General features: G+C 44.5%; 1 long non-coding RNA gene across 1 annotated transcript; it reads right to left on the minus strand.

The window, feature by feature from the left end:
- Positions 1-628: 628 nt before the first annotated feature.
- LOC125960613 (uncharacterized) lies at positions 629-16,957 on the minus strand. Its single transcript, XR_007470430.1, has 4 exons — positions 15,117-16,957; positions 9,001-9,116; positions 2,279-2,410; positions 629-1,216 (listed from the first exon to the last, which is right to left on the minus strand). It is a non-coding gene; the product is annotated as an uncharacterized LOC125960613 (long non-coding RNA).
- Positions 16,958-19,044: the final 2,087 nt, after the last annotated feature.

Here is a 19,044-nt window from a genome sequence, read left to right on the forward strand (position 1 = left end):
ACACATGAAACTCCTACACCCCTCTGAAATCTCACAGGCCAATATCCCACTCTCTGACACCACACTCCTGGGTCCTTTCAGCTCCCTCACTCACATTTGCCCATCAAACCTGCTGACAAAACCCTCTAGTCCCTCCCTGTACCCATCTTCCCAACTCCCTTCTAGCTGTTTCTTTTCCGGCATGTCCCATGTCCAATGCAGTAGCCATGAGCCACATATGCTTATTTAAAGTTAAATAAGGTTTAAAATTCAGTTTCTTATTGTTCTAACCACATGTCAAGTGCACAATAACAGAGGTGGTTAGTGGCTACTGGATTGAACAGTCCAGATTCTTTTTTTTTCTTATCTTTAAAGTATGTTTTATTGAAACATACTTGATTTACGTTGTTGTGTTAGTTTCTACTGCACAGCAAAGTGATTCAGATCTATATCTATATCTATCTATCATCTATCTATCTTCTTTTTCATATTCTTTTCCATTATGGTTTATCACAGGATACTGAATATAGTTCCCTGTGCTATACAGTAGGACCTTGCTTATCCATTCTATATATAATAGTTCGCATCTGCTCATCCCAAACTCCCAATCCATTCCTCTCCTCCCCCCTCTCCCCTCCTCCTTGGCAACCACAAGTCTGTTCTGTATATCTGTGAGTCTGTTTCTGTTTCATAGATAAGTTCATTTGTGTCATTTTAGATTCCACATATGAGTGATATCATGTCTTTGTCTGACTAATTTCACTTAGTATGATAATCTTTAGGTCCATCCATGTTGCTGCAAATGGCATTATTTCATTCTTTTTTATGGCTGTGTAATATTCCATTGTATATATGTACCAAATCTTCTTTATCCATTCATCTATCAATGGACATTTAGGTTGTTTCCATGTCTTGGCTATTATAAATAGTGTGAACAGTGCAAATTCTAGAACATTTCCATTATAGCAGAAAGATCTAGGGACAGCACCACTCTAGATCTCCTGAGTCGTCCTTTGAATTAATTTTTCAATTTTGAACAAATTTACACAATTTGTTGAGTAAATGAATAAACCCTTACGTTTTTTACTTCCTTGTCCTTTTCCTCCCTTTCAACCAACAGCTACACAGCTGTGAATCAGTCCTACCTTCTACCTGTTTTTGTTCCTACATCTGCCTGTGCAGCGCAGCTGGAAAATTTGTTCAACAGGGTACACAGGTATCACTTCATGCTTCTCATCTATAAAACAGGGACAATAATAGTACTCATAAGATTACAAGAAGGATGGGAATGAGATAATGCCAAAAAGTGATTAACATAATGTTTAGCACGTAGTAGCAGTTCGATAAATTTTAGGTATTATTATTGTTAAAAAAAATTTTTTTAAACCTCAGCTGGACCTTCGCATTGTCCACCATCCTCCTATTTTTCCCAGTAACTGAATCCCCACCCTTTTCTACTCCCAAAGAAGAGAGGCTTTTTTTTTTTTTTTTTTTGCGGTACGCGGGCCTCTCACTGTTGTGGTCTCTCCCATTGCAGAGCAATGGCTCCTGACGCGCAGGCTCAGCGACCACGGCTCACGGGCACAGCCGCTCCGCGGCATGTGGGATCTTCCCGGACCGGGGCACGAACCCGTGTCCCCTGCATCGGCAAGCAGACTCTCAAACACTGCGCCACCAGGGAAGCCCAAGAGAGGCTTTTTTAAAGCTACTTCCCTTCCGCCGCTAAAAAGTTTTATTACATTCTTCTTCCAGCTCAGTGGAAGAAACTTTCTTTGTGGTAATTTTTTGTAGGATAAGATAGAGTTGCTTTAAGGGGGTGATTTTTTTAGTCTCTAAAACTGGCAGTAGTACCCGTCTTTTAAGACAAGGAAAAACGAGATGTAATTTCTGGAAATGCCTCTTGATAGGGTGCTGTATTAGTTTCCTCTGGCTGCTGTAACAAATGACCATACGTTTGGTGGCTTAAAACAAAAGAAATGTATTCTCTCATTGTTCTGGAGGCCAGAAGTCTAAAATCGAGGTGCTGGTGGGGCCCTGCTCCCTCTAAAGGTTCTTGCTGCTTCTGGTGGGTCCCAGCACTTCTTGGTTGTGGTGCTGTAACTCCAGTCTCTGCTTCCTTCTTCACATGGCCTTGTCCTTGGTGTGTGTCTTTATGTCTTTTCCCCTTCTGTCTCTTATGAGGACACCCATCGTTGGATTTAGGGACATCTCTCATTTGTACTTGTAGGATTTTTATTTATGGAGCCTGAGTGACGACATAGATTGGTCAATGCCACTGAAAAAAAAATTTATTACTTACATTTCCCAAGAGAAGAGGGCTCACCATGCCACTCAGGGCCGCAGGAGGAGCACCAGGTTTGGTCAGGAGGCAACAGCAGGGGCGGGGGGAAGCAGGAGAGGAAATCCTAGGTCTCAGTCTCTACCGGAGTTTCTGTGGTAAAGGCAAAGCAGGGCAGGGGAAACATTTTAAGATTGGCTGGTTTGAATAATCCAGTAGGCTTTGTGCTATAGGGATGGTCTCTAGCTGCCTGGTACCTGGCCCTGGGATGATTTAGAGCAGGGGACATATGGCTTGGTGTGTGAGAGTCAAATACACAGGAGGTTGGGGCTATAGACTCAGGGTTGGTTGGTCTGCCTATGAAAGGTGTGCCCCTGAGCAGGTTGTTATTATCTTTAGGAATTAGCTTCCTCTAGGAGGGAGGGCAGTCTCTCTTGGGTCTGTAAGGCTTCCAGATGCTAGACCATCAAGAATGCAGAAAATAAGAAAATACAGTTAATATCACTGGCCCTGTGATGAATGGATGCCAAATAGATACACCTGCTTAATCCAGGATGATGTCATGTCAAGATACTGTTTAAAAATAATTAATTTTGGGGGGCTGTGTTGGGTCTTCATTGCTGCGCGCGGGCTTCCTCTAGTTGCAGTGAGCGGGGGCTACTCTTTGTTGTGGTGCACGGGCTGCTCACTGTGGTGGCTTCTCTTGTTGCAGAGCACGGGTTCTAGGCATGTGGGCTTCAGTAGCTGTGGCGCGCGGGCTTCAGTAGTTGTGGCACACGGGCTCTAGAGGGCAGGCTCAGTAGCTGTGGCGCGCGGGCTTAGTTGCTTCGCGGCATGCGGGGTCTTCCCGTACCAGGGCTCGAACCTGTGTCCCCTGCATTGGCAGGCAGATTCTTAACCACTGCGCCACCAGGGAAGTCCTCATGTCAAGATTCTTAACCCATCTGCAAAGACCCTTTCTCCAAATAAAGTCACATTCAGAGGTCTGGGTAGACATGTCTTTTTTGGGGGGAGGGCGTTATTTAACCCCCTACCAGTTTCCTACTAAGCGAAGTTTCATAGTTACTGTCTCCCACTCTCCTGGGCCACCTCCTTGTCATTTCTTTTTTTTTTTTTTTTTGAGGTGCGGGCCTCTCACTGTTGTGGCCTCTCCCGTTGCGGAGCACAGGCTCCGGATGCGCAGGCTCAGCGGCCATGGCTCACGGGCCCAGCCGCTCCACGGCAATGTGGGATCTTCCCGGATCGGGGCACGAACCCGCGTCCCCTGCATCGGCAGGCGGACTCTCAACCACTGCGCCACCAGGGAAGCCCCTTGTCATTTCTTGGCTGGACTATCATTAAACTGGCCTTCTTGCCCCATCTGCTCTTCTCTAGTCCATCTTCTGGGCAGCATCAAAACGATCTTTCTAAAATGTAAAACTGATCACATCACTCCTCTGCTTAAAAAAGCATGCTCCTAACGAGTGGAACTGCATTAGCGCCATCGTTCTGAGTGTTTCAGGAAACATGTTGTAAAGGAAACATTTGCAAGCTTTCAAACTACAGAGCATTGGCTCCAATTTGTAGATTTAGGCAATTTAAATGCATTCATCTGGATGAATAACCTCACACTCTAACCTCTGAATTAATGAATTAATATCCCATGCTCCAGGTTCTACCCAGCTGTTTTCTCTAACTGGATGCAAATTAAATAGATATATTTAGTAAAGTGAATTTGGAAACTCCACAATCCCTCAGAGAAACAAACTTTCCAACGTTCAATATGGCCAAATGCTTCCACTAGACCTGAGCATGCGATAATTTTCCTAAGTTTTCCACACTTCATCATAAATTGAGAACAAAGGACATGAGCTAGCACAGGATAAAGAAATGGAGAGCCCAGGCCTGGACCAAATTCACTTGAGATCATGCAAACCTGCTTTATTTTGGCAAATGCAAAAAATCAAGTTAAAATGAGCCTTATTTTTAAAGATAGCTATATTTCAGTGTTCCTTATAACATGCCAGTCCTCAAGGATGCATTGGGAGTCACCTGCTGAACCATTTATATTTCCACAATCACTACACGGACCAAACTCCCAATGATTCATGAACCTTCCTTATTGGAAAGCAAATAATATTTTAAAAAATACAATTGTATCTCTGAAGCTCAGACAATAAAGGATTAAGACACAAATCAGAAAGTTATCACCAAGTTGAACCTTTCTCATTAGGCCTGTTCAAGGCAGCCCAGCCAGACACCCAGGCATGTACCACTTGTGGGGATTGGACTCTTCATAGTGTGCCTTTTAATTAATTAATTAATTAATTAATTAATTAATTTTTGGCCACGTTGGGTCTTTGTTGCTGCGCGTGGGCTTTCTCTAGTTGCGGAGGGCGGGGGCTCCTCTTCGTTGCGGTGCATAGGCCTCTCATTGTGGTGGTTTCTCTTGTTGCAGAGCATGGGCTCTAGGGCACACAGGCTTCAACAGTTGCGGCACACGGGCTCAGTAGTTGTGGCTCACGGGCTCTAGAGCGCAGGCTCAGTAGTTGTGGTGCACAGGCTTAGCTGCTCCACAACATGTAGGAGTCTTCCTGGACCAGGGCTTGAACCCCTGTCTCTCTGCATTGGCAGGTGGATTCTTAACCACTGCGCCACCAGGGAAGCCCCATAGTGCATCTTTGTAGCTTGGCTTTTGCTCTGAGTATTAAGTTTCTTGAGATAGCAAGTGAAAGAAATTCAACTCAAATGGGTGTAACGTAAAGTGTGTTTTTACTGGCTCAGTAACTGAATAGCTTTAGTCGTAACTGAATCCAGGAGGCCATCAGGACATTGTCCCTGTCTCCATCTTTCACCCTCTCTTCTGTTGGCTTCATTCTCAAGATGCCCGTCTCTAGGTGGTACCCTGGCAGTTCCAGCCTTACTTCCTACCAACTAAGCAACCTCAGTGGAAAAACTAGTACTTTGTTCCTTCAGAAACCCCACTCTCCGAAGTCTTAGGATTGGCTTTCACAAGCCTAATGTAGGTCACATTTCCAGCCCTAGTGATGAGAGCACAGTTCCATCTCTGTATTTTTACTCTCTGGTAGTACATGGGGAAGGATTTCATTTGTATGTAAATATTTATATATTCATATATACACACAAATATATATATAAATATATATGTATATATACAAATGTATATATGAATATCTATATAATGTATATATATTTATACATTATATATACACATATATACTGATTCATACATATACATACATATAATTCATGCATGCATGTTCACATATATGTACATATACTCATTCATGTATATATATATATATATATGTTGCCCTTTTTATTAGAAGACACAGCTTCTGAACTTTATCAATCTTCATGTGCTGATTCATATGAGGTTCTTTTTTTTTATTGGAGTATAATTGCTTTACAGTGTTGTGTTAGTTTCTGCTGTACAATGAAGTGAATCAGCTACATGTATATCTATATCCTCTCCCTCTCGGACCTCCCTCTCACCGCCCCCATCCCACCCATCTAGGTCGTCACAGAGCACAGAGCTGAGCTCCCTGTGCTGTACAGCAGGTTCCCACTAGCAATCTATTTTACACATTACGTAGTGTATTTATGTCAAACCTAATCTCCCAATTCGTCCCACCCTCCCCTTCCCCCACCATGTCCACATGTCCGTTCTCTATATCTACATCTCTATTCCTGCCCTGCAAATAGGTTCATCTGTACCATTTTTCTAGATTCCACAAATATGCATTAGTATACAATATTTGTTTTTCTTTTTTAATAAATTTTATTTATTTATTTATTTTTGGCTGCATTGGGTCTTCATTGCTGTCTGCGGGCTTTTCTCTAGTCACAGTGAGCGGGGGCTACTCTTCGTTACAGTGCGTGGGCTTCTCATTGCTGTGGCTTCTCTTGTTGTAGAGCACAGGCTCTAGGCGCGTGGGCTTCAGTAGTTGTGGTGCCCGGGCTCAGCAGTTGTGGCTCGCGGGCTCTAGAGCGCAGGCTCAGCACTTGTGGCGCACGGGCTTAGTTGCTCCGTGGCATGTGGGATCTTCCCGGACCAGGGCTCAAACCCATGTCCCCTGCATTGGCAGGTGGATTCTCACTGGGCCACCAGCAAAATTCCAATATTTGTTTTTCTTTTTCTAGTTTACTGCACTGTGTATGACAGACTCTAGGTCCATACACATCTCTACAAATGACCCAATTTCGTTCCTTTTTATGGCTGAGTAATATTCCATTGTATATATGTACCACAACTTCTTTATCCATTCGTCTGTCCATGGCCATTTAGGTTGCTTCCATGTCTTGGCTATTGTAAATAGTGCTGCAATGAACATTGGGGTGCATGTGTCCTTTTGAATAATGGTTTTCTTAGGGTATATGCCCAGCAGTGGGATTGCTGGGTCATATGGTAGTTCTATTTTTAGTTTTTTAAGGAAGCTCCATGCTGTTCTCCATAGTGGCTGTATCAGTTTACATTCCTACCAACCGTGCAAGGGGGTTCCCTTTTCTCCACACCCCCTCCAGCATTTATTGTTTGTAGATTTTTTGATGATGGCCATTCTGACCGGTGTGAGGTGATACCTCTGTTATGAAGAGACCAAGTAATGACATTCAGGCTTATTTGTAATGCAAATGCACCATCACCATAGAGCTTCAGGGACTGATTTGCACCTCATGCACCTTAGCACCAGTCTGGCTGTGAGTGGGCCATGAAGGTCAGCGCCCTCTGAAGGGCCGAGACCTTCCCTTCCCTCCTCGCTGCTTTAGGCCTGGCCTTTGCTAGAATCCCCCTCCCAACAGTCTGACGTCTCTGACAGGCTGGCAAAGTAAACTTTGCCATTACCCGTCTTATTTTCTCAGCCCTAGAAGGGAGAAGCCACCGGATACTGACTTACTGAGCATAATTTTTGTCTGTGTTTTGAAAGCTTAGAAATACGTTCTTTGGACAACACACCTGACCTAAAACGCCCAGCATAGCACTGTACACATGCACCCATGTCCTCACCCTACCCGCACAAACCCCACCCTCAGGAGGCTATCCACACGCACTGTTTGCAAAGATCTGTTTTTAGGACTGAACCATTAACAAAATCTTATCTTCATCCTCATAGGCTTATTGGAGAAATCTAAGATAGGATATTTGAACGGAAAGATACCTCCAAATCCATCTTCTTTCCTGTTGGTGGATTAAACCCTTTCCTACCATTTCTTGAAGATGGTCAATCAGTTCTGTTTAAGCATTTCCCCTGTGAGGAAAGTCACTAGTTAGAGATTCCCCAGCCCCTTTCATTGTGGAAGAGTTTGTATCATGAGAAAGCTCTCTCCTGTATTGATCTAAAGTTGCTGTCTGGGACTTCCCTGGTGGTCCAGTGGTTGAGACTCCGAGCTTCCACTGCAGGGGACACGGGTTCGATCCCCGGTTGGGGAGCTAAGATCCCACATGCCAAAAAAAGTAGATAAATAAATAAAATAAAGTTGCTGCCTCCCTAACACCCGCCTCTTCAAAAGCAGCAGAGAAAGTTTTGAGGAACTCTTCGTGCCTCTTTTTAGTAATAGATCAGAGTTTGCACTTCAAACCATTTCTTGAGTGTCTCTTTACAAGTAAAAGGCTCATCATCTTTATTTCGGATCAGTAACAAGGCACGTGTCTGGAATATGTATACGATTTCGGTATAAACAGTCCCCACCCTCATGTATCAACCTGACAAAGTCTAGACTCAAGAGTTTGTTTCAAGAAGAAAAACAAGTCAGCTATGATAGAAAGAATCGCCAGCCTATAAATCGTGCTGAGGTGTGTTTATATAACTAGATGCGAGTTTAAATAAAGCAACTGAAGAGTAAACCTAACTACCAGTCATAGTTGTAAAAGCAACCTCAGCGGAGTTGGCGGAAAGGACAGGTTACATTTGCCTTGACCGCGCACATAAGCAAACAGATTTCTAAGCTGATGGCCAGCACGTCAGGACATTGCTTCCAGGGGGTAAGTGTCTTCATTCCCATTCTCATCTTGAGACACTGAAGTTCAAAGAGATGAATGACTGCTTCAAGTCAGACAGAGCCCTGATTTCAGGGGCCGGAGTACCTGTGACCACTCTGACCTCATCCAGGTGACGATTCCTAGGAGCCTGTTGATTCAAGCCAGTACCCCAAAGCTACCTGCCGTCTCATGAGACAACAAGCCCGCTTGGGGGTGCCCACACTCCCTGTGAATTGTCATCAGATTCTTAGAGATGTCTGTGTCATGCCCCTGCCCCCACTCCCAGCCCATGGACCCCTAGAACTTCTGATCATGGCTCAGCCATCAGTCAAAGTTTCTAGAGAACCAGGGACAGGATTTGCTCTGTGATTTTGATTTATGCTAAGGGTCAAGCAAAGACAGAAAAGGAGGACAGAGGGGCCCGAGCAATATATTCAAGTAATACACTAAAAACAAGTCCGAAAAGAAGCTGTAGGAGGAAGTTTGTGGGGTTTACAAGCAAAATGAATGCTGTATATAATTTCATAGCCATGTGAGAAGTGTCATTTTAAGGCAAGCTGTTTTATGCTGTATGTGTATGATTACAAACACAAACTATATATCAAATGTATGTCTTTGAGACCTATAATCTATTAATATGAGATGCTGAAACGATTTGGGGTCCTCGCTGAATCTGTAGTTAGAGAGAAACAAAGTGGACAGAAGGGCTAGGCTGGTGGCTCAGAGATGCAGGTAAATGTCACTGTTCAGAGTGCTGACATCTCACCTGGACCACTTTAATTAGCGCGCAGTTGGACGTGCCTCTCCTTTTCTCTAATCCATGCTCTCCAGGGCCTTGAGAGAAATCTTTGGTGAAAATACTTCTGTGGCTCCTCCGTGTCCCTGGAATAAAGACCTCACTTTTAATACATCACTTAGGACTCTCTGAAATCCTATCACCCACCATGTCACCAGACACCAAATAGTCTCCAATTATGTGTTAGGATCCACCTAAGACTCTCTTGTTCATGAAATCTTTAAACCATGGTGCACTCTCCTACAGAAATCATCTTTAAGGCAGAATTCTGTAAGGGCAGGTTGTATCTTCCAAAGACGGCCACCCCTACATACGTGTCCCTTATGCTCTTCCTACTGTGTGGCTGACATCCATCCCATTGAGATGTGGGTCTGTGTTCATTCCCCTTAAGTCTGGGCGTAGGCTTGTGACCACCTTGGTCAATGGAGTACAGTGGAAGCAAAGCTGTGTGACTTCCAGGCTAGATCATAACAGGACAGAGCTTTTGTTTGGTTCCCTCTTGTGGGATGCTTGCCCTTGGATCCCAGCTGCCATATTGTGAGGAAGCCCAGTCCACACAGAGAGGCCATGTGTGGAGGTTCTAGCCAACAGTCCCAGTCAGGCCCTCAGCGGACAGCCAGCATTAATTGTCACACGTGCGAGTGACCAAGCCCTCAGATGATTCCAGCTTTCACCCCAAAAGCCTTCCAGCTGAGGCTCCAGTCCTTATGGAGTGGAGATAAATCTCTGTTCCTTCTGTGATCCACATGTCTGACCCACCGAAACTGTGAGAAATAATTAATAATAATTGTTGCTTTAAGTCACTAAGGTTTGGGTTAATTTGATATGTGGCCATAACTAACGGATACAGTGCAGTTTACTGGGTTTTACCCAAACCAGGTAACAGATTCTGGTTGTTGGTAGTCAGTATCCAATGCAGAAATTTTTATGTGAAGGTACCACCAAAGGCCTTGGAATTATGGGCTTTATAGGAAAAGAAGAGAATATTTGAATCTTAAGAATTAAAGGTGTGTGTGTGTTTAGTAGTGTTGTTTTTTTTTTTTCCGGTACGCTGGCTTCTCACTGCTGTGGCCTCTCCCGTTGCGGAGCACAGGCTCCGGACGCGCAGGCTCAGCGGCCATGGCTCACGGGCCCAGCCACTCCCCGGCATGTGGGATCCTCCCGGACCGGAGCACGAACCCGTGTCCCCTGCATCGGCAGGCGGACTCTCAACCACTGCGCCACCAGGGAAGCCCTGTTTAGTGTTTTAAGCACAAGTACACATAACCGAATACAAATGCTGGTCAGTGGAGTTCTGCTTACAGCCGTCAGTTCCTCTTCACTAAGCCGTGGTGAGGACCTTCAGTCACTCAGGTGCTGCGGAGAAAGTCACGCTTGGGTTTACATTCCTGCTATCTGCACCTGAGCTGCTCCTCTAGGTGTCCTTGCGATTCCTTCTCCAGGCTGATTGTTGTGGCATTGGTTGCTTCTCGTTTAAGGATCTCATTACTGTTTTCAGACCTGTCTCCGTGTCCGCCAAGGATGATTGCTCAACTTGGCTTCAACTTCCAAAGCTTCATCCATTGATTTGCTCTGTTAGAGATCTGACTCATTCTCAATGTCTACATAGTGTCATTGTACAGATGTTCCAATGATTTGTTGACGTTGTTGTTATCTAACTCCTAGGTTGATTTGCAATGATTTTCATCAACAAATGCAAATACGCCATGGTTTTGCAATATCCCACGGGCAGCCAATGTTCACTTGTACTGTTGCTGTGTTTTCTTACTTTTTTCTCTGCTTCTCTGTCCGAGGGTCACTGGTAACATGCAGACATGCCCCATGTGCTTCTTGCTAAGTGCCCTAATTAATGCTGTGGTTAAGGGGGACGGAAAAAGTCGTGGTTAAAATAGACTGGGAGAATATTTGAAGACCAGTGAATCTTCCTTGCATAGCTGAGAGTTAGCTGTTGTCTGCTTCAGGGCCCCGATTCTCAGGCAACCAACTCTTGACTGCATTGTGAATACAAACATTCGTGGTGGAGGATAGGAGGAAACATAATCTAAATAGAATGCCTTTATTCTCATACATATTTTAATTGTGCTGAAATAAGGAGGGATCTAATTTGGGGAGATTTCAATTACTTTAGGGCAAAAAAGCGAAACTTACTGTGGAGACCCAGCAGCCTGGCCAGCTCGCCCGTCCTGCTTCCTGCCCACCCTTCAGCCCACATTCTCAGGAGGCCGCAGCACGGTCACCAAGTGGAATAAGAGAGCACAGCAGAAGCGGCTCCTGGCTGGACGTCGGTCTTATTTTCCAGGCTAATAGCTTTTCCAGGGAGAAAAGCTTCGTGGTGGTTTGGCTCTGACGTTCTCGCTGCTGCAGTACTGAACAGCAGCTGAGAGCCTGGGGTCCCCCAGACCTAAGTCCAAATCCCACGCCTCCCACTCGCTTGCTGTACGTGGACAAGCCATGGAACCTTCTAAGCCTCTGATTCCTCTTGCTCCCTCTCAGATGAGGATAATTATACCAGCCTCATGGGATACTTGTGAGGATTAAATGAGGTCATGCTGATAAAATGTGCAGCAGAGAGCCTGGCACATGGCACACCCTCAAGAAATACTAATCCGTGGCTATCAGAGCTGTGACAGACTATTCTTTTCAAATTTCTCCTATTACAAGTGAGGCAACTGAAGACCGGAAAGGTAAGATGACTTGCTCAAGGTCACATAACTAGCTAGAGTAGAAACTAGTAATCAGAACCAGAGCTTACCTAAACCCCAGACATAACATGGATACAAATGAGGAGACAAATATGTATCGGTGAAAGTACTTAAAAATTGTTTTTAACATGGCTATATACATAACATGAAATTTACCATTTTAACCCTTTGTGAGTATACAGTTGGGCAACCACCAGCCCCTTCCATCTCCAGAGCCTTTTCTGTTTTCCCAAACTGAAACTCTGCACCCATTAAACAACTGTTGATTTCCTTCTTTAAAAAGTTATATACATATATTTTAAAATTACGTTTTTTTGTTTGTTTTGTTTTTTTACCCCTGCTGTATCAAATTCTCATTTCATAGCACACCTGCCCCACTGGTTCATGTAAGGCCCCTTAATGTACTTTTTTTTTTTTTTTTTTTTTGCGGTACGCGGGCCCCTCACTGCTGTGGCCTCTCCCCCTGCGGAGCACAGGCTCTGGACGCGCAGGCTCAGCAGCCACGGCTCACGGGCCCAGCCGCTTCGCGGCATGTGGGACCTTCCCAGACCGGGGCACGAACCCGTGTCCCCTGCATCGGCAGGCAGACTCCCAACCACTGCGCCACCAGGAAAGCCCCCTTAATGTACTTTTTTCTTTTTTTTTTTTTGAGTCATCATCATTTCTAGGTAGTTTTATTTATTTTTAACATCTTTATTGGAGTATAATTGCTTTGCAGTGGTGTGTTAGTTTCTGCTTTACAACAAAGTGAATCAGTTATACATAGACATATGTTCCCATATCTCTTCCCTCTTGCGTCTCCCCGTTAATGTACTTTTGAGTCAGAAAAAAAAATATTTTGAATTGGGAAAATAAACTTCCAGGGTATCCTAGCACATAGTTATGACTTAAAAATCTCACAAGTTCCTCCTCTTCGCCTTCAGCTATTATGCTTTCTGTTTTCCGCTCCCTGCCCCTGGGTTGCACTTGCTCTGCTCCGGGAGCTGGAGACGAGCCCTAAATTCTCTAGGGTTCCGCTCTTTACAGTGTGTATTCTCACTCCAGCCACTGCCCTCCCTCCTCTCCAGGATGCTTCAGGCACTGTGGTCCCTTATCCAGAGTGTTCCGCACTGATGCCAAAGTAGTGATTAAGGGAAGCAAGGAATGTGCTCTCTCTTCCCAGGAAAGGGCTGAATCCTACACAACACACAGAGGAAAATAACAGCCTCCAACCAGCAATAGCAACTCACACAGAGGAAAGCAATCGGGATGCAGTGACCGCCCAACTGTTAAAGCTAAATCTTTACTTCTCAAAACCAAAGTCCTGCCGCTGGCTGCTCTCCTGGGAAACCGAAACTGCAAAGGCTGAAGGGTCTGTTTATGTGAAATATGTTGTTGCCCTGCCGGCGCGCTCCCTCCCTCCCTGGACTGGGTTCATATCAGGCCTGACACCTTCAAAGCGGATGTTGATCCCGACCAACGATGTCCCAGTGGCCATTTTGGACACCTCCCTGTATGTCACTGGGGTCCGGAGTGAGAAGGTTGTTAAGAGGTTGAGAGCTAAAGGAAACAGAAGGTTAAGGTGCTTGAACTGGCACTGCATCCCAGCAGCATAAACCAACACAGTGCCAGTGATCAGAGCAAACAATTATCACAGCAGAAGACACTAGGTCTATTTGCACACAGCTGTGACTCGCAGCTGCTGGGACCAGAGGCTTCCATGGGATCAGGCCGAGGGACCCCAGAGAATGACTCAGCCTGGGTTCCTCCTGCCGCCCCAAGGTGCCACTGCAGGCTCAGCTGGTGGAATGTTCAAGAAGACTTCATGCCTTTTCTCAACAACCAGGACTGACTTTCATCATAAATCTTTGAGCCATGCTCTTTGGTTCCTCTCTTTGGAATTGTTAGTGCTTCTTAATCACTCTTCCCCTTTAAATCTCAATCACTCATTTAAAAAAGCCCTGACCTAAATGTAAGGCCAGAAACTATCAAACTCTTAGAGGAAAACATAGGCAGAACACTCTATGACATAAATCACAGCAAGGTCCTTTTTGACCCACCTCCTAGAGAAATGGAAATAAAAACAAAAATAAACAAATGGGACCTAATGAAACTTCAAAGCTTCTGCACAGCAAAGGAAACCATAAACAAGACCAAAAGACAACCCTCAGAATGGGAGAAAATATTTGCAAATGAAGCAACTGACAAAGGATTAATTTCCAAAATTTACAAGCAGCTCAATAACAAAAAAACAAACAACCCAATCCAAAAATGGGCAGAAGACCTAAATAGACATTTCTCCAAAGAAGATATACAGATTGCCAAGAAACACATGAAAGAATGCTCAACATCGTTAATCATTAGGGAAATGCAAATCAAAACTACAATGAGATATCATCTCACACCAGTCAGAATGGCCATCATCAAAAAATCTAGAAACAATAAATGCTGGAGAGGGTGTGGAGAAAAGGGAACACTCCTGCACTGCTGGTGGGAATGTGAATTGGTACAGCCACTATGGAGAACAGCATGGAGGTTCCTTAAAAACTATAAATAGAACTACCGTATGACCCAGCAATCCCACTACTGGGCATATACCCTGAGAAAACCATAATTCAAAAAGAGTCATGTACCAAAATGTTCATTGCAGCTCTATTTACAATAGCCCGGAGATGGAAACAACCTAAGTGCCCATCATTGGATGAATGGATAAAGAAGATGTGGCACATATATACAATGGAATATTACTCAGTCATAAAAAGAAACGAAATTGAGCTATTTGTAATGAGGTGGATAGACCTAGAGTCTGTCATACAGAGTGAAGTAAGTCAGAAAGAGAAAGACAAATACCGTATGCTAACACATATATATGGAATTTAAGAAAAAAAAATGTCATGAAGAACCTAGGGGTAAGACAGGAATAAAGACACAGACCTACTGGAGAACGGACTTGAGGATGTGGGGAGGGGGAAGGGTGAGCTGTGACAAAGCGAGAGAGAGGCATGGACATATATACACTACCAAACGTAAGGTAGATAGCTAGTGGGAAGGAGCCGCATAGCACAGGGAGATCAGCTCGGTGCTTTGTGACCGCCTGGAGGGGTGGGATAGGGAGGGTGGGAGGGAGGGAGACGCAAGAGGGAAGAGATTTGGGAACATATGTATATGTATAACTGATTCACTTTGTTATAAAGCAGAAACTAACACACCATTGCAAAGCAATTATACTCCAATAAAGATGTTAAGAAAAAAAAAAGCCCTGAATTCTGTCATGATAATATCAATAAGAACAATAGCTTAATGATGAGCACTGACTTTGCGCCAGCATTGTATTAAGCACATTACATTCCCCACACATTTTATCTTCACAACAACCCTGTGAAACAATTAGTGTCATTATCGTACCATATGGAAACTGATGCATTGCGATCATAAGCGACATGCAGGGTCGCAGAAGCAGGAAGCAGAGAGCTGGGTACAAGGCCAGGCTTCTCCAGGTCTGCCACTCTTTCTGGACCCATGTGCCTGAGAAGGGCATTTCCAGGCAGTGTGCACTGGTTACGCTGGTCATGTTGGCGAAGTTCTACAAGACATTGAAAACTAGATTTTTATGTTGGGAATAAATATCATTACCAAGACTTTAAATATGAGACAATAAGATGTATAATTGCTCTAGTAGCCAAAAACTGTCATACTAATAAAAAGCCTGATTTAAAAAAAATTGTGCTAAAACACACAGAACATTTATTACTTTAACCATTTTAAAGTGTGCAATTCAATGGTATTAATTACATGCACAGTGTTGGGCAACCATCACCACTGTCTAATTCCAAGCATTTTTATCACCCGAACAGAAACTCTACCAATGAAGTAACAACCTCCAGCCCCTGTTAACCTCCGATCCACTTTTTGTCTCTATGCATTCGCCTACCCTAGATATTTCACATAAGTGTAATCATACACTATTGTCCTATTGTATCTGGCTTATTTAACGCAGAGTGTTGCTTTCAGGGTCCATCCATGTTGTGGCACATGTCAAAATTTCATCCATTTGTATGTATATTCTGCGTTTTGTTTATCCTTTTATTTGTTGGGTCATTTCCACCTTTTGGCTATTGCTATGAACTTGGTGTACATTTTAATTTTTTTGGCCATGCCATGTGGCTTGCAGGATTTTAGTTCCTTGACCAGGGATTGAACTCATGCCCCCTGGCAGTAGAAGCTTGGAGTCCTAACCACTGGACCGCCAGGGAGTTCCCCATGGTGTACACGTTTGAGCTCCTGTTTTCAATTCTTTGGGCACATACCTAGGAATGGAATCGCTGAGTCATATGTTAATTCTATATTTAACCTTACAAGGAATTTTCTTTTTTTTTTTTTTTTGCTATGGAAATAAATAGGTTTAAAAAAGAGATATGCTGCAACTGCACAGAGTAAATTTCCTTGCTATGATTAAAAACAAAACAATCCAATTTGTGGTTTAGAATGGCAAGAATATTCTTGACAATGTATTTTTAATTTGATAACACAAAGTTAAGAAGTGAGTGGATTGTTACAAAAACTGTGTTTAAAATTCAGCCTTATTAGAAATCTGTGGTTGTATTCCAAGGACAGAGTCTCCGTTCTAGAGGTGATGTTTGAAAGACAGGCGGGAAAAGCTGGCCCTGCCTCCCTAGCAATTTTGTAGGGAGATGCTAGGCCTGGGGAGAGGCTTAAGCCTGGGAGGCCAGGGGCCTGGCCAAGGGAGGACACAGTTCTGAGCAGGTGAGAGGACGGGGCACTTCTGAGACCCTGACTCAGGTGGAGGCTGGCAGGGAACAGGGACACTGGCTTCCGTCTGAAGTTACTCCTTGACCACCCAAAGGCTGCAAGCGAATTAAAGATGAAAGTTCATGGAGGTTCCTTAAAAAACTAAAGATGGAACTACCATATGACCCAGCCATCCCACTCCTAGGCATATACCCAGAGAAAACCATAATTTGAAAAGATACATGCATGCCAATGTTCACTGAAGCATTATTTCCAATAGCCAGGACATGGAAGCAACTTAAATGTCCATCAACAGAGGAATGAGTAAAGAAGATGTGGCACAGATATACAATGGAATATTACTCAGCCATAAAAAAGAACAAACTCATGCCATTTGCAGCAACATGGATGGACCTAGAGACTGTCATACTGAGTGACGTAAGTCAGACACAGAGAGACAAATATATGATGTCACTTATATGTGAAATCTAAAAAAGAGGACAGATGAACTTATTTACAAAACAGAAGTAGAGTCACAGATGTAGAAAACAAACTTATGGTTACCAGGGGATGGGGGGGAGGGATAAATCGGAAGATTGGGATTGACACATACACACTGCTATATATAAGACAGATAACTAACAAGGACCTACTGCATAACACAGGGAACTCGACTCAATGTAATGGCCTATATGGGGAAAGAATCTAAAAAAAGAGTGGATATATGTATTTGTATAACTGATTCACTTTGCTGTACACCTGAAACTAATACGACATTGTAAATCAACTATACTCCAATAAAAATTAAAAAAAAAAAAAAGGGACTTCCCTGGTGGCGCAGTGGTTAAGAATCCACCTGCCAATGCAGGGGACACGGGTTTGAGCCCTGGTCTGGGAATATCCCACATGCCGCAGAGCAACCAAGCCCGTGCGCCACAACTACTGAGCCTGTGCTCTAGAGCCTGTGAGCCTCAACTACTGAGCCTGCGTGCTGCACCTACTGAAGCCCGCGAGCCTAGAGCCCGTGCTCCACAACAAGAGAAGCCACCGCAGTGAGAACCCTGGGCACCGCAACGAAGAGTAGCCCCCGCTCACCTCAACAAGAGAAAGGCCACGCACAGCAACGAAGACCCAACACAGCCCAAAATAAAATAAATAAGTAAATAAATAAATACATTTATTTAAAAAAATAAAGATGACAGTTCAGAGCTGCTGGTGATCTGGAGTTTGAGAAAGCGGTGTTGTTGGGAAAACCCTGATTCCACTGCTGACGGCAACTAAGATCTGTCTTGGCAAAACCACCTGATGGGTCCTCAAGCTCCTTTGCTGCCTCTGAAATATCACGGTAGAGCTCTGTTCTTTTCTCAGTTCAAAGCACTTTTTCTGCCTGTGATGACTCAGTGTGTAGGTGGGGGGGCCGAGTCTCTGGGGACACAGCTGTAACTGTGGCCATTCTGATGCCTCACTGTTGGCCTGCACAGCCCTCACCAGGTCACGTGAAAACGGAAACACCCTCAGCAGATGGGTAATAAAGTGACAGTGGATTAAATTCATTCATAAAGCGCACCGTGAGTGCCTTTTCTCTCCAGTCCTTTTCTCAGGGCGCCTCGGGTGGCAGACGAGGACCAGATTGTTCTAGAGAGGCTGTCTCAGGGGAGGGCATCATCAGCCTTCCTGGGAGCCCAGACCTGGCCCTCCCGTCGGTCCTCGTCTGTGGGCTTCACATCTAAAAGGTGAGGCCTCTGAGGGAGCAAGTAGGACTCTTTCCTCAGGGGGCAGCTCCCTGTGTGGGAGTTTTTTGCCCTCAGAGGTCCTGGCGGCACCTGCACTCACAGCTTGGGGCAAACCCTGGTAGGGACCCCAGAGCCGGCAGGCACTTTGCACGGCTCCCTCCAACTCCCTTTTCCCACCATTCAGACCCCAGCACGTGACTAGATTCTACCCCTCAGGCTCGCTAGCCCCAACCTAGATATGGTACAGCTGATCCTAGAACAATGATGCAGGGGCGGGGGGTGGCTAAGTGTGCTGACCCTCCGCGCTGTTGAGATTCCCATATAATTTACGTGGCCCTTCACATACATGGTCCCTTTGAACCTGGTTCTGCATCCATAGATTCAACCAACCTCTGATCAGGTAGTACTGTAGTATTTACTATTGAAAAAAATCCACGTATAAGTGGACCCTCATAGTTCAAACCCATGTTGTTCAAGGGTCAACTGTATTTGAGCAGATGGAGGAAGTCTTTAAGGAAAAAGTCTTATTCTTTTAACTTCATGAATTATTCTCTCCGCGTTACTGCTGACCCCTGGACACACTTCAGTCAACGTGAAGTGAAGTATCCATCCTTCACTGCCATTTTCTACCAACCTCCTCCAAGGCAAGCCTGCAGTTTTCCCAACGGAGCCTGACTCAGGGGTTCTTCTCTTTGTGCTGTTTCCTGCTGCCATCTTGGGCAACTGTAATGTCCATGTTGATAATGAATTGTTTCATTCATTCATTCAACAACCAAAAAAATTTTGAGCAGCTTCTGCTATGGGCTACTAAGCAGTGATAAAATAAACTACAAAATGGAGACCAGACTTGA

The sequence above is a fragment of the Orcinus orca genome, chromosome 12 (genome assembly GCF_937001465.1).
Source record: "Orcinus orca chromosome 12, mOrcOrc1.1, whole genome shotgun sequence".
In the NCBI taxonomy this organism is placed as follows: domain Eukaryota; kingdom Metazoa; phylum Chordata; class Mammalia; order Artiodactyla; family Delphinidae; genus Orcinus; species Orcinus orca.